The sequence below is a fragment of the Oryctolagus cuniculus genome, unplaced genomic scaffold, assembly GCF_964237555.1.
Source record: "Oryctolagus cuniculus unplaced genomic scaffold, mOryCun1.1 SCAFFOLD_52, whole genome shotgun sequence".
NCBI lineage: Eukaryota > Metazoa > Chordata > Mammalia > Lagomorpha > Leporidae > Oryctolagus > Oryctolagus cuniculus.
This window is the reverse complement of record NW_027208350.1, coordinates 100,160-113,390: the sequence shown is the minus strand read 5'-3', so window position 1 is coordinate 113,390 and position 13,231 is coordinate 100,160. Positions and strand designations below refer to the sequence as shown.

At 38.1% G+C, this 13,231-nt stretch overlaps 1 pseudogene; it reads left to right on the top strand.

The window, feature by feature from the left end:
* The first annotated feature begins 2,851 nt into the window (after positions 1-2,851).
* LOC138848305 (U6 spliceosomal RNA) lies at positions 2,852-2,919 on the top strand (annotated as a pseudogene).
* Positions 2,920-13,231: the final 10,312 nt, after the last annotated feature.

Sequence of the window (13,231 nt, the reverse complement as noted above, 5' to 3'; positions counted from 1 at the left end):
ACTCCCCAGATGGCCACAATGGCCGGAGCTCTGCCAATCTGATTCCAGGAACCAGGAGCTTCTTCCAGATCTCCCACTTGGGTGCAGGGACCCAAGGACTTGGGCCATCTTCTACTGCTTTCCCAGGCCATAGCAGAGAGTTGGATCAGAAGAGGAGCAGCCAGGACTAGAACTGGTACCCACATGGGATGCTGGTGCTTCAGGCCAGGGTGTTAGCCCACTGTGCCACAATGCTGGCCCCCAAGCAACTACAGTTTCTAATTCTTCTCCATGATTTGAGACTACCAGCTCCTCTCCTTCAGTTCTTTACACAGAACCTAATATGGTTGAATGTAGTCATCTCATTATATTATGGAACACCAGAAGTTCTTTCTGCCTCTTTGATTTTTGATACCTATTATCCAATCCCCCTCTATCCCTAGCTGCTTCCCTTCTCAGCCTCTAGTAATCACAGTTCTGTGTTCAGATCCATTATTTTCTTTCACTTCCACATGTGACAAGGACCAGGTGACATTTGTGTTCCTGCTTCTGGCTTATTTCAATTAATTTAATAATATTTTGTTCTTTTTTTGTATCTAAAAGAGGTTGCCCTGTCCATTGTTTTTCACTGATGGACAGCTAGATTGGTTTCACATCCTGGCTGCAGTGAACTGTGTTATAGTGGCTGTGTTATGGGAAAATTGCTGTATCTTTGATATGCTCTCCTCCTTTCCTTCTAATAAAATTTCCTTATTCTATATAGCCAAGAGCAAGATAACTCTCACATGGTAGGTCAATTTTTATCTTAGTTTAATTTTTGTTATTTATTTGAAAGAGTTACAATAGAGGTAGAGACACAGAGAGGTCCTCCATTAGCTGGTTCGCTCTACAGATGACTACAAAGGCCAGAGTTATGCCATTCTGAAACCTGGAGACAGGAGCTTCCTCTGGGTCTCCCTCATGGGTGCATGGGCCCAAGGACTTGGGCCATCTTCTACTGCTATCCCAGGAGATAGCAGAGAGCTGTATTGGAAGAAGAGCAGCTGGAACTAGAACTGGCACCCAAATGGGATGCTGGCCCTTCAGGCCAGGGCTTTAACTCACTGCACAACAGCGCCAGCCCCAATTTTTATCCTTTTTAAGGAATGACCATACTGTTCTGCATAACATCTGTACTAACTTGTGTTTTCACCTACCATATATGGTGGTTTTCTTTTCCCATGTGCTCTCTAGCATTTGTTATTTTTTATCAGTTTGGCATAAAAATGATATAGTATTGTTCATGTTTTTGTGTATTTTGAAATCAGTTAATTTGTTTATTAAATCTTTATTATTTGAAAGGTGGATTTAGAGAGAGAGGGAAAGACATAGATAGCTTTCATCTGCTGGCTCACACCCCAGAGAGTTTCAACAGTTGAGCCTGGGGCATGCTGGAGTCAGGAGCTTCATCCAAGTCTCCCACATGAGTGGCAAGGACCTGAGTCCTTCGTCCATCTTCTGCTGGTTTCCCAGGTGTTTAGCAGTGAGCTAAATTGGAAGTGGAGATTCCTAAACTCAAAGTGGAACTCAGATGTTATGCTGGCCTCACAGATTGCAGCTTTCCCCACTTGGCCACAATGCCAGCCCCTCTATCAATTTAATTCCTCAAAAATAGCTCAGTAATGTTGGCATCTATCTCATTTTGTTTTTTCTCTGTTATTATTCAACTTATTGATGTCTTATTTTTGTTCACATTATTCCTCTCAATTGCTCTACCTGAGGTGAGTAGGGCTGCTGTGTTGCTTAAATGAAGTGTATGCTTTAGATTACTCATTTAATGAGTGCATGTCATTCACATAGCACTTCACTGAAGTTCTACTATGTCCCAAATCCTCTTCTAGGCACAGAATTTAGACCACTTTTCTCTTAGGCCCAGATCTTGCCTTTAACATACTACTTGGAATTTAGTAGCTCATGAAATCTGCAGACTGCATAAATGAATGAATATTTTGAGGGCTGTGCTTTTGTGGAGGAACTTCATAGGAGACCGAAGGAATAAAATAAATCAAAAGTATCCACAGTATATAGAATGTATACTATTTTACAAGTCACAGAGAAGAAGAAGAAGAAGGAAAGTAGTAAGACTAGAAAGTTTGTGGCAAGACTAACAGGCGCTGGTCAAGAACTTAATAAGCACATTAGGAAAGCAGTAAGGTTTCTTTTTTTTTTTTTTTTGAGGAAAAGTTTTTATTTCTAGTGATGAAATTGGCTACAGAACATTATGAAAGTTTAAAAATACAAAGAGAAATTGTCTATAATTAATAGATTCAAAATTTGACAATCAGTGAATATCATTATTAGTCATTACCAACAACAGTTATTGATTTGAAAGGCAGAGTGACAGGAAGAGGGAACCACTGCTTCACTCCCCAGACACTTGCAATAGCCAAAGCTTGACCAAGCCAAAACCAGGAACTGGGAATTCATTCTGGATGTCCCATTTGGGTGCAGGGACCCAAGCACTTCTGCCATCCTCCGTCTCCTCCCAGGGTGCACACTAGCAGAAACTTGCCTCAAAGCAGAGAAGCTACCACTCAAGCCAGGCATTTGTATATGGGATGTGGGTGTGTGGTGGTGATAGCAAGCCCTCATGGATAAAAAAAAAAAAAAAAAAAAAAAAAAAAAAAAGACAAAGTTATTTCTATGCCAAGGAAATTACTCTGTAGTCTTTCTCTTATAAACTACGTATTGCTGAACCTAGATAATTTTTCCTTTATTTAACAATGACATGAAAATGTCAGTTGAGTTGGCTTTCCTGAAGACCTTGTTTCTTGAATATTAGTGGCTAGCTGAGATAAATTCTTTTCATCTCTTTCTCGCTTCGGCAGCACATGTGCTCGCTTCGGCAGCACATATACTAAAATTGGAATGATACAGAGAAGATTAGCATGCCCCTGCGCAGTAAGGTTTCTTTACCTCCCTGTAGGCTCTGCTCTCCAGAGGTGAACAGGGTCCTCTAAACCCACTTGCTGCACACACAAACACCTGAGTGTTGTATTCTCCCACAGGTGTTGGAGACTGATATGGTGTTCTGATTTATATTTACATAATGGCTAGTGACATCGGGCATATTCACATGTTTTGACCATGTACATTTCTTCTGAGAAATGTCTATTCAGATCCTTGCCTGTTTCTTCACTGTATTTTTTGGAGTTTTTCCAATTCATGTAAATGTTCTGGAAATCTGTAAACATTCAGAGTTTTAATTTTTCCTGCCATCTGTTCATTGTATCTACACTCTGATGTTTACTTTGTTGTGAAGAAGTATCTTAGTTGGATATACTCAAATGTCTCTGTTTTTATTTTTGTGACTATTGCTATTGGAATCTTACCCAAAAGCTATTGTGTGTTGACAATATTTAGAGTTTCCCTATGTTTACTTGGGTTTGGGTCTTATGATTACATTTTAATTCACTGTGAGTTCACTTTCACATAGTGTAAGAGATGTTGGAGTCTCTTTTCAGGCTTCTACATATGGATAATCAAGTTCCTCTGCACCACTTGTGAAAGAGATTCTTCTTTCTCCAGTTCATTTTAGTTCCTTTGTTAAATATGAGTTGCTGGTAGAAATTTGGGTTTATTTCTATGCTACCAAGTCTTTTCCATTGAACTATGTGTCTGTTATTATATCAGTGCTAACACTTCTTCTTTTTTTTTTTTTTTTGCAGTATATTTATTTGAAAGGCAGAGTTACAGAGAGGTAGAGGCAGAGAGAGAGAGAGGTCTTCCATCCACTGGTTTACTCCCCAAATGGCCACAATGGCCGGAGCTCTGTTGATCTGAATCCAAGTGTCAGGAGCTTCTTCCAGGTCTCTATGCAGGTGCAGGGGCCCAAAGACTTTGGCCATTTTCTACTTTTTTCTCAGGCTATACCAGAGAGGGGTATAAGAAGTGGAGCAGCTGGGAAACATACTGGCACCCATATGAGATGCCAGCACTGCAGACGGTGACTTTACCTGCTTTGTCATAGTGCTGACCCCTGTAATATGTCTTAAAATATGGTGTGATGTCTCCAGCTTTTTTTTGCTTTATAATATTGCTTTAGATGTTAAGCATCTCTCATGTTTCTATGTGAATTTTAGCATCATTTTTTCTAGCTCTGAGAACATCGTTGGTATGTTGATTGGGATTACATTGAATTTGCAAATTGCTTTTGGTAGTATGGATATTTTGGTATTATTCTTCCCATTCACAAACATAAGTTTTCTGTGAAACTGTCAAAAAGCCTTGACAAAAATTGGACTTTATTACACAAAAATTCATCACTTTTTGGGATCATTTAAATCCATAATTTTGCACTAATATTTGATAAATAATTAAAGACTTTGAGCATTTTAGTAGGAGAAATTAAAATATTTATCAATTTATTCAAATATTGTTTAGATGTGATATTCAAATATTGTTTAGAGCCATTGTCTGTATTCCCTCTAAATTACGATCTTTTTGCTTTTTGCCTGTTAAACTTGTCCCTTGATTCAAGAACCCTTTTTAATGTAATGTAAACTGAAAATGTCATTTCATAAGCTAAAAAAAATGACAAAGAAGGAAAAAGAAGGGAGGGAGGTTGAGTATATAATTATGTTCTCCGAATTTTTTCTATAAAACATATTGAATCATTTAAAAGCTAATTAAAATTAAACTCAAAATTGGACCATTATGACCAATATTTAAAACAAGTGATTAAAAACTGTAGATGTCTTCAATTTTGATTATCATTCTTCTTTAGAATATCTGAAAGAAATCCAGTTTCTCACTTTAAAATATACCAGTGTGTTAGAATTTAGTATTAAATGACTTTGTTTAAAAGTTTTATTTAATCTATTGCTTTAAGTAGTAATACTATGGCCATTGTAAAACAAAATCCTTATCATTTTTCATAAAACAGGAAGGGCCTTTAAAACATCATCACTAAAAATATTAAGAGACCTAAAATATAACATTCTTAAAACCCAAGTGATACCATTCAAAATTTTCAAATATGCAGGGATAGTTCATGTCAAGTAACTAAATAATTGTTAAGTGTATATATGGAATAGCTTCTATAAATTCTTTTGGCAAGGGCTGGCACTGTGGCATAGTGGGTGAGGCTGCCACCTGCAGTGCTGGTATTCCATAGGGGCATCAGTTCAAGACCTGGCTGCTCCACTTCCTATCCAGCTCTCTGCTATGGCCTGGGAAACACTATAAAATGGTACAAGTCCTTGGGCCCCTGCAACTGCATAGGAGACCAGGAAGAGGCTCCTGGTTCCTGCCTTCCAGTCAGCACAGCTGCAGCCATGGAGGCCAACTGTGGAGTGAACCAGTGAATGGAAGACCACTCTCTCTGCCTCTCCTTCTCTCTCTGTGTAATTCTGACTTTCAAATAATATAAATAAATCTTTAAAAAATTCTTTTGGCAAATAGATGAAGCTATTTGTTATACATTTCAAATAAATAGCAAACATACTAGAAAAATATATTGAATAAAATTTAAGCAACTCATAGCTATACACAGAAATTTCTCACCATAACAACATAGCAACCACTAAATTTCCAAATTCAATTTTCCACAACTTAGAATCTTTAACTCCAGAAGGAGTACAAAATTGACAGAACAGTGGCCTATGTATCAGGATACCTAATGCTAATACAGAATTATCCCTGCCACAACTTACCTATGTGACCTTGAACAATTCACTTTACTTCTCTGGGCTTGGCATTTAGCATCCTCATGTGATAAAGGAGGCTTGGATAAGATCAGTTGTACTCTATCTTGAGACTTCAATGATCTCTCAGTTTCCAAACAGGCACCTTAAGGGAAAGTAAACCTTTAGATCAAAGCTTACATTTTTAAATCTAAATATATTTTAAACTCTTTCTACAACTAGTACAAAACAACACATTTAAATGTGTACCATGCCACTTTTCAATATTTGGGAATAATTAATGCATCATTTTAGAGCATTGTCTTGAGGCCAGTGCTGTGGTGTAGCTAGTAAAGCCACTGCATGCAGTGGGGGCATCCCATATGGAGGCCGGTTCAAGTCCAGGCTGCTCCATTTTCCATTCAGCTGTCTGCTATAGCCTGGGAGAGCAGTAGGAAGTTGGCCCAAGTCCTTGGGCCCCTGAATCTGCATGGGAGACCCTGAAGAGGTCCTGGCTCCTGGTTTCAGATTGGCATATCTCTGACCTTTTAGGTCATCTGGGGAATGAAAAAGCAGATGGAGGAACTCTCTCTCTTCCTCTTGTTCACTATCTGTGTAACTCGGACTTCCAAATAAATAAATAAATAAATCTTTTAAAAAATCAAAAGAATATTGTCTGGCACACAGTGAACCACTAAGTACAAGATATTATTAGTAATATTAGATTGAAATATTGAAATAAACTAGGCAATAAGCCTTAAGATGCAAATTAATACCAAGAAATATAATCTCAAATTTCTGTGTTCAACAAGGTAGTCTCTTTTCACTACTAACTTTATACTAAATAAGATATTTTGATATTTTGTTAAGAGTAAATTTATCGGGGGCCAGCGCCGTGGCTCACTTGGTTAATTCTCCACCTGTGGTGCTGGTATCCCTTATGGGCAAAGTGTTCTAGTCCTGGTTGCTCCTCTTTCAGTCCAGCTTTCTGCTATGGCCCGGGAAGGCAGTAGAGGATGGCCCAAGTGCTTGGGCCCTGCACCCGGATGGGAGACCAGGAGAAAGCACCTGACTCCTGGCTTTGGATGGGCACAGCTCCAACTGTGGCAGCCATCTGGGGACTGAACCAATGGAAGGAAGGCCTTTCTGATTTCTCACTGTATATAACTCTACCTGTCAAATAAAAAAAATTATTAGTTTTTCATAAAAACTGCAGTATTGAAAAAGTTCTAAAATCCCTCTAATTCTAAATGTCTGTGACTGCTAACTCATTAGCACATATTGCATTCTTTACATCTGGGTAATCATGACAATTCACTTTTAAATGATTAACAGATCTGCTGTTATATATAAATACATGCTTTTCCGAAAATCATACAATAAGCAGGCTACATACTTTACTTCAAGTAGAACTGCCATATCCAGTCCTACAATTGTAAATAAGACAGTTTCAATTGTTCAGCATTATCAATTATAAATTCCAATCGTGTAGCAATACTCATAAGAATTTAGGGGGCCGATGCTGTGGAGTAGCAAGTAGAGCTGTGGCTTGCAGTGCTGACATTCCAATTGGGTGCCAGTTCAAGTCCTGGCTACTCAAATTACTATCCATCTTTTTAGGCAAGTAAGACTTACTATCCAGCAGTAGAGGATGGCCCAGGCCCTTGGGCTCCTGCACCTGCATAGGAGACCCAAAAGAAGCTGCTGGCTCCTGGCTTTGGATTGGCAGAGCTCCAGCCATTGTGGCCAAATGGGGAGTGAACCAGCGGTTGGAAGACTGCTCTCTCTCTCTCTCTCTCCTTCTCTGTGTAACTCTGATTTTCAAGTAAAATAAATGAATTTTTTTAAAAAAAGGATGAAATAAAAAGGAAGATGAAGATTACAAAATTGTTTAATTTTTTTAATAAATATAAATTTCCAAAGTACAGCTTTTGGATTACAGTGGCTTCCCCTCCCCCAAAACATCCCTCCCACCCATAATCCTCCTATTTCCTGCTTCCTCTCCCATCCCAGAAGATTACAAAATTGTATGAAGGACATTTGTACAGTAAACAAATATACTGATTTCCAATGCAATATTTGAATACTTGAAGCAGGAAGGCTAAGTACTTCTTTGCCAAAATAACATGTTTTCTCCAGTGTAAAACCCATTTGCCATCCCAATACACAAAGGGATTTGGGGCAAGAAGGAAAAAAGAAGTCCACACATGCAGAAATTTTAAGCAAAACAAAATAGAGAATGTATTTAGTTTCATGTAAATCACATGAGAATTAATAGTATTCTACCAATTTGCAACAAATATTTTTAACTTTAATGAATGAATGAATTTTCAGTTACATAGCAGGAAACTTCTACCCTCTCCCATAAAACTGAAAGAGAAACTTTTTAAAAGTAAAAACTGATGAAAGAATTCTGCAATACATGTTAATGTTAAGTAGCCCAGCAGAGTTTACTTAGAAATACAAACACACACACAGAAAATAAATACATTAAAATCTTACTGAATAGGTCAGTAATAGTTCAGGATCCAATATGTGTGCAAAAGATTCTGGATTTCCCAGTCACTTTGTATAGGAAATGATGTGCTTTCCTATGTAGCATGTAACTTTAGATTCCTGAACACCTCCACTTTGCTTCTTACCCTGAATCCCAGCAAATACAGGAACACAGCTGTTGAGTCATTCATTTTCTGGATTTGGGAATATCAAAGAATTAATGAGTATAGAAAGTTGTACAGCAAAGACCAAGAATATCCAAGGGAGGTCAGGAAAATCAATTGAACAAGTCAAAATACTATGAATGTATACTGAATGCTCTGTTTTTAATATGTCTTACTTACCTAAAAAGACATGAGGGCTATTGCTCTCTCTCTTAATACAACTAAGGAGAAGATATCACCAATGCTCAAGAAAAATGAATACACAGCAGAGCTAATACAAAATCCCCAAATTCCAAAATAGAAAAACTGGATATGCACTCCTTACACACACCCTGAAGTGGCAATGAAGTAGAACAAATCTAAAATTAGAAAAAAATCTTTTTTTAAAGATTTATTTATTTATTTGAAAGTCAGAGTTGCACAGAGAGAGGCAGAGAAGAGAGAGGGGTCTTCCATCCACTGGTTCTCTCCCCAGTTGGCTGCAATGGCCAGAGTTGTGCCAATCCAAAGCCAGGAGCAAGGAGCTTCTTCCAGGTCTCCCACATGGGTGCAGGGGCCCAGGACTTGGGCCATCTTCTACTGCTTTCCCAGGCTATAGCAGAGATCTGGATCCATATGAGCTGCCAGCACTGCAAGTGGTGGCTCTACCCACTATGCCACACCACTGGCCCCGAAAATTCTTGTCAAATTAAGAACATTTAACCTTTGTTTTAGAGTGCATTATTAAAATATCTAAACTGGGGGAATACATAATTTCTTTCTTTAGAAATCAGAAGAGAAAAAGAACACTTCAAGCCTACTGTGACACCACACAGAAGGAATGGAGAATCATGATCTCAATTAGCCTAGGGACAGAATAAAAGGGAGGGAAATAGGAACAACAGAATTAAGATGAATAAGCTTTGACAGCTGAGGGAATCTGAATGTAAAGAAAAGGCATGCAGTTAACTGAAACAATAGAGATAAGTCTGAGAGGAAAAAACATTGTTAAGTCATATTAATGGGGCCAGAGCTGTGACTTAGTAAAGTAAAAAAAAAAAATCTAAATTTTGTTTTTAAATTATATAATTAAAAAAGATAAAAAAGATGTTCAATCTTAAGTCTCTACAGCATAAGATATACATCAATTTTCCCAGGTTCTATTTGCATTTATTAACAAAGTTTCATGGGTGTAATCACTAAAGTGGCTCCAATAAGTCTTTTTATAAAAATTATTTTTTATTTTGACAGGCAGAGTGGACAGTGAGAGAGACAGAGAGAAAGGTCTTCCTTTTTCTGTTGGTTTACCCCCTAGTGACCGCTGCGGCCAGTGTGCTGCAGCTGGCACATGGCGCTGATCCAAAGCCAGGAGCCAAGTGCTTCCTCCTGGTCTCCCATGCAGGTACGGGGCCCAGGCACTTTGGCCATCCTCCATTGCACTCCTGGGCCATAGCAGAGAGCTGGACTGGAAGTGGAGCAACTGGGACAGAATCTGGCTCTCCCAGCAGGACTAGAACTTGGTGTGCCTGCACCGCAGGTGGAGGATTAGCTTATTGAGCCATGGAGCCTGCCTCCAATAAGTCTTAACCTGGGATGCAACTAAATTTAACAAGGATACTCAATAGGAATTTTAGAAGAATTCCAAAATATGTATCAGAATAAAAATAAATACTTTACTTGGTACATCTCATTTTAACTATACTATTGTCTAAATTTCCAAATATCAGATGTACTAAAAAAATCCCCAAAGCAGCAGAGTTGGTCCGACATGATGAGGAATAAAATAAAGAAAATGAGAATTCGCAGATCCCAGATTGAAATAACCAAGAAGGCCCAATAAAAGAAAACTCAATGTCTTCATACACTAACATTTATTACCTCAGATTTATTTAACAAAAAGGTGATTATTCCAGCTACATCCCATTAGGTAGCCCAATTTTACCTGCTAAATCCATTTAAAAAAAGCACCTCATGATATATTACTAAAATCATATTGCTATATGCCATCCACCATGTCCACTGTACCTTATACCTAATGTTAACAGATCTGATGAAAATCAGTAGATAAATGATGTGTCTTAACCACGTGTGGGAAATGTCTTTTGTTCAACATTTTTCCAAAAACCCCTCAGTCTCAGTTTGCCTTCACATTGAAAAGACACTTCTGAGGTTTACTAATCAGTCCAGCTTCTTCGGGCCTCCCTCCAATGAAAGGGGCTAAAATCCATCAAAATAAACTCTAGGCACTGTCCTTGTGCTCCCAGTGACTTTTTCACTCTAGGGGCTCACAAACCTTCTAAATTCTTTAGATCACCTGTGATGTCCATTAGTTCTCAAAGACTATGATGCAAGTAATTTCCCCTCTTGGAACCTTGTTATTAACTGTGCTGTATGAGAAATGAAGTCTCCTACACACCTTGTGCTTACGATTCTCCAAACCATGTTGCCTGCTAGGACTTTGGCCATGAATATAGGACAGCAATACCTGAACATGATTACTGAGATCTCCTTAATAAAGGATAGACTGGGGCCAGCACTGTGGTGCAGTGGTGTAATCCTTTACCTGCAGTGCTGGCACCCCATATGAGCACCAGTTCTAGTCCCCATTTCTCCTTTTCCCATCCAGCTCTCTGCAATAGCCTGGGAAAGCAGTAGAAGCTGTTCCAAGTGCTTTGGTCCCTGCCAAAATATGGGAGACCTAGAAGCTCCTAGCTCAGATTGGCCCAGCTGCAGACATTGCAGTCATTAGGGGAGTAAATGAGCATATGGAAGACCTTTCTCTCTGTCTCTTCCTCTCACTGTCTGTAAGTACACCTGTCAAATACGTAAATAAATTCTATATATATATATATTTACATTTATTTATATATATTTATGTATATAAATATATTCATATATAAAATATATTATGCTTTATCATATATTATATAATATATAATAATTATAAACAGATAATATTATATAATTTATTATAACTATTATATATATCATATATATATATTATTGAGATGACTTCAATAGCCAGAGTGTGGCCAGGTTGAAGCCAGGAGCTCCTCCTCCAATGTGTGTGGCAGCAACCCAGGCACTTGGACCATCTTTCACTGGTTTTTCAATCCATTGGTATGGAGCTGGATCAGAAATAATTATATATTTATATATAAATAAATTCATATATAATATTTATATATAATTATATATTATATATTTATGATAATTATATGTAATTCTATATTATGTATAGAAATATATAATATATATTATAATATATAAATATATATATGATGGATCAAAATGCGGCATTCTCCATTTGGCAGAAGAGACAGGCTCCAATATCTACTGTCTATGTCAGTATGTCAGTATAATGTAGGAGGTAACCCCTCTACCAAATAAGAAAAGCTATTTCAGTTCAGCTGGACATCATTCTGCTGACTGTTGACCTTATTACTGTTAGTCTGGATGCTTTCATTGGTTACAATCCAGAGACCCAATTTTCCCATAGATATAAACATCAGCAAACATGAAAATTTGGTAAGAAAAGCTTAAACTGAGAGTTATGATTAATAACTATTTTAACAAAATTTCTCAGAACCCATCTAATCCAAACCTTGGACAATTGGGAGCTGTTGTACTTGGCCCACCCATAATTGAAATGGATTCTAAATCCTTCAACTGCAAGGAGAGTATCATAGACATTAATGCTCCAAACGGATCCAGTTCCCTGCTAATGTGTCTGGAAAAGCAGCACAGGGGGACTCAAATATTGGGGCTCCTGCACCCATGTGAGAGACCTGGAAGAAGCCCCTGGCTCCTGATATCAGTCTGGCCTAGCCACAGTCACTGCAGCCATTTGAGGAGCGAACAAACCAGGAGGAAGATCCATCTCTCCCACTCTCTCTTTCTAGTGCTGCCTTTCAAATTCATAAATAGACCTTTAAGAAAGTCGATCACTTCAATAAATTTGTCATTGCTCAGTCATGATTACTTTTACTACCTTAAATTCTTTTTCAAAAGATTTATTTATTGGAAAGGCAGAAAGAGGAGCTGGTGGTTGTGGTGCAGTGGACAAAGTTGCTATCTGTTACATTGGCATCCTCTACGTGCACCAGTTCAAGTACCAGCTATTCCATTTCTGATCCAGCTCCTTACCAATGGACTGAAAAAGCAGGGAAAGTTGGCCCAAGTGGCTGGGATGCTGCCACGCACATTGCAGGAAAAGCTCCTGGCTTCAACCTGGCCACACTCTGGCTATTAAAGTCATCTCAAAAATGAATTAGGTGGTGGAAGATTTCTGTCTCTCCCTCTCTCTGTAACTCTTTCAAATAAGTAATTAAATATTTTAATATGATAAAAAATGGCAGAGAGACACAGAGACAAAGAGAGAAGGAAAGAGAAGCAGAGAGATCTCCCATCTGCTGGTTCACTTTCTATATGGCTACCACTGTGCAAGACCAGGTTTCAAGTCCCCATTGAGGTTACAGTTCTCCAAATTAGATGACAAGAAGGAAAGAATTTGAGCTATTATCCATTGCTTCCCAGGGATATTAACATGAAACTGATTTGGAAGTGGAGTACCCAAAACTCAGATTAGCACTGCAATATATGATGCGGGCATCTGTTGTGATGGTTAACAAATTGGAAAACCTAGAGGAAAAATCAACAGATTCCTGGACATACACAATATACCAAAATTGAGTCATGAAGACACATAGAAAAGCTAAACAAATCAAAAACCAAGACAGAGATTGGATGAGTAATAAAGACCCTCCCAACAAGCAAAAGTCCAGGATCAGACAGCCTCACTATTGAATTCTACAAGTCTTTTAAAGAACTAATGCTTCTCAAACTATTCAACACAATTGAAAGAGAGACAATCCTCTCAAACTCCTTCTATTAATCTGACAATGACTCATTCTATCATTTATTTATACATAATGTTGAGAAAATCAGAAG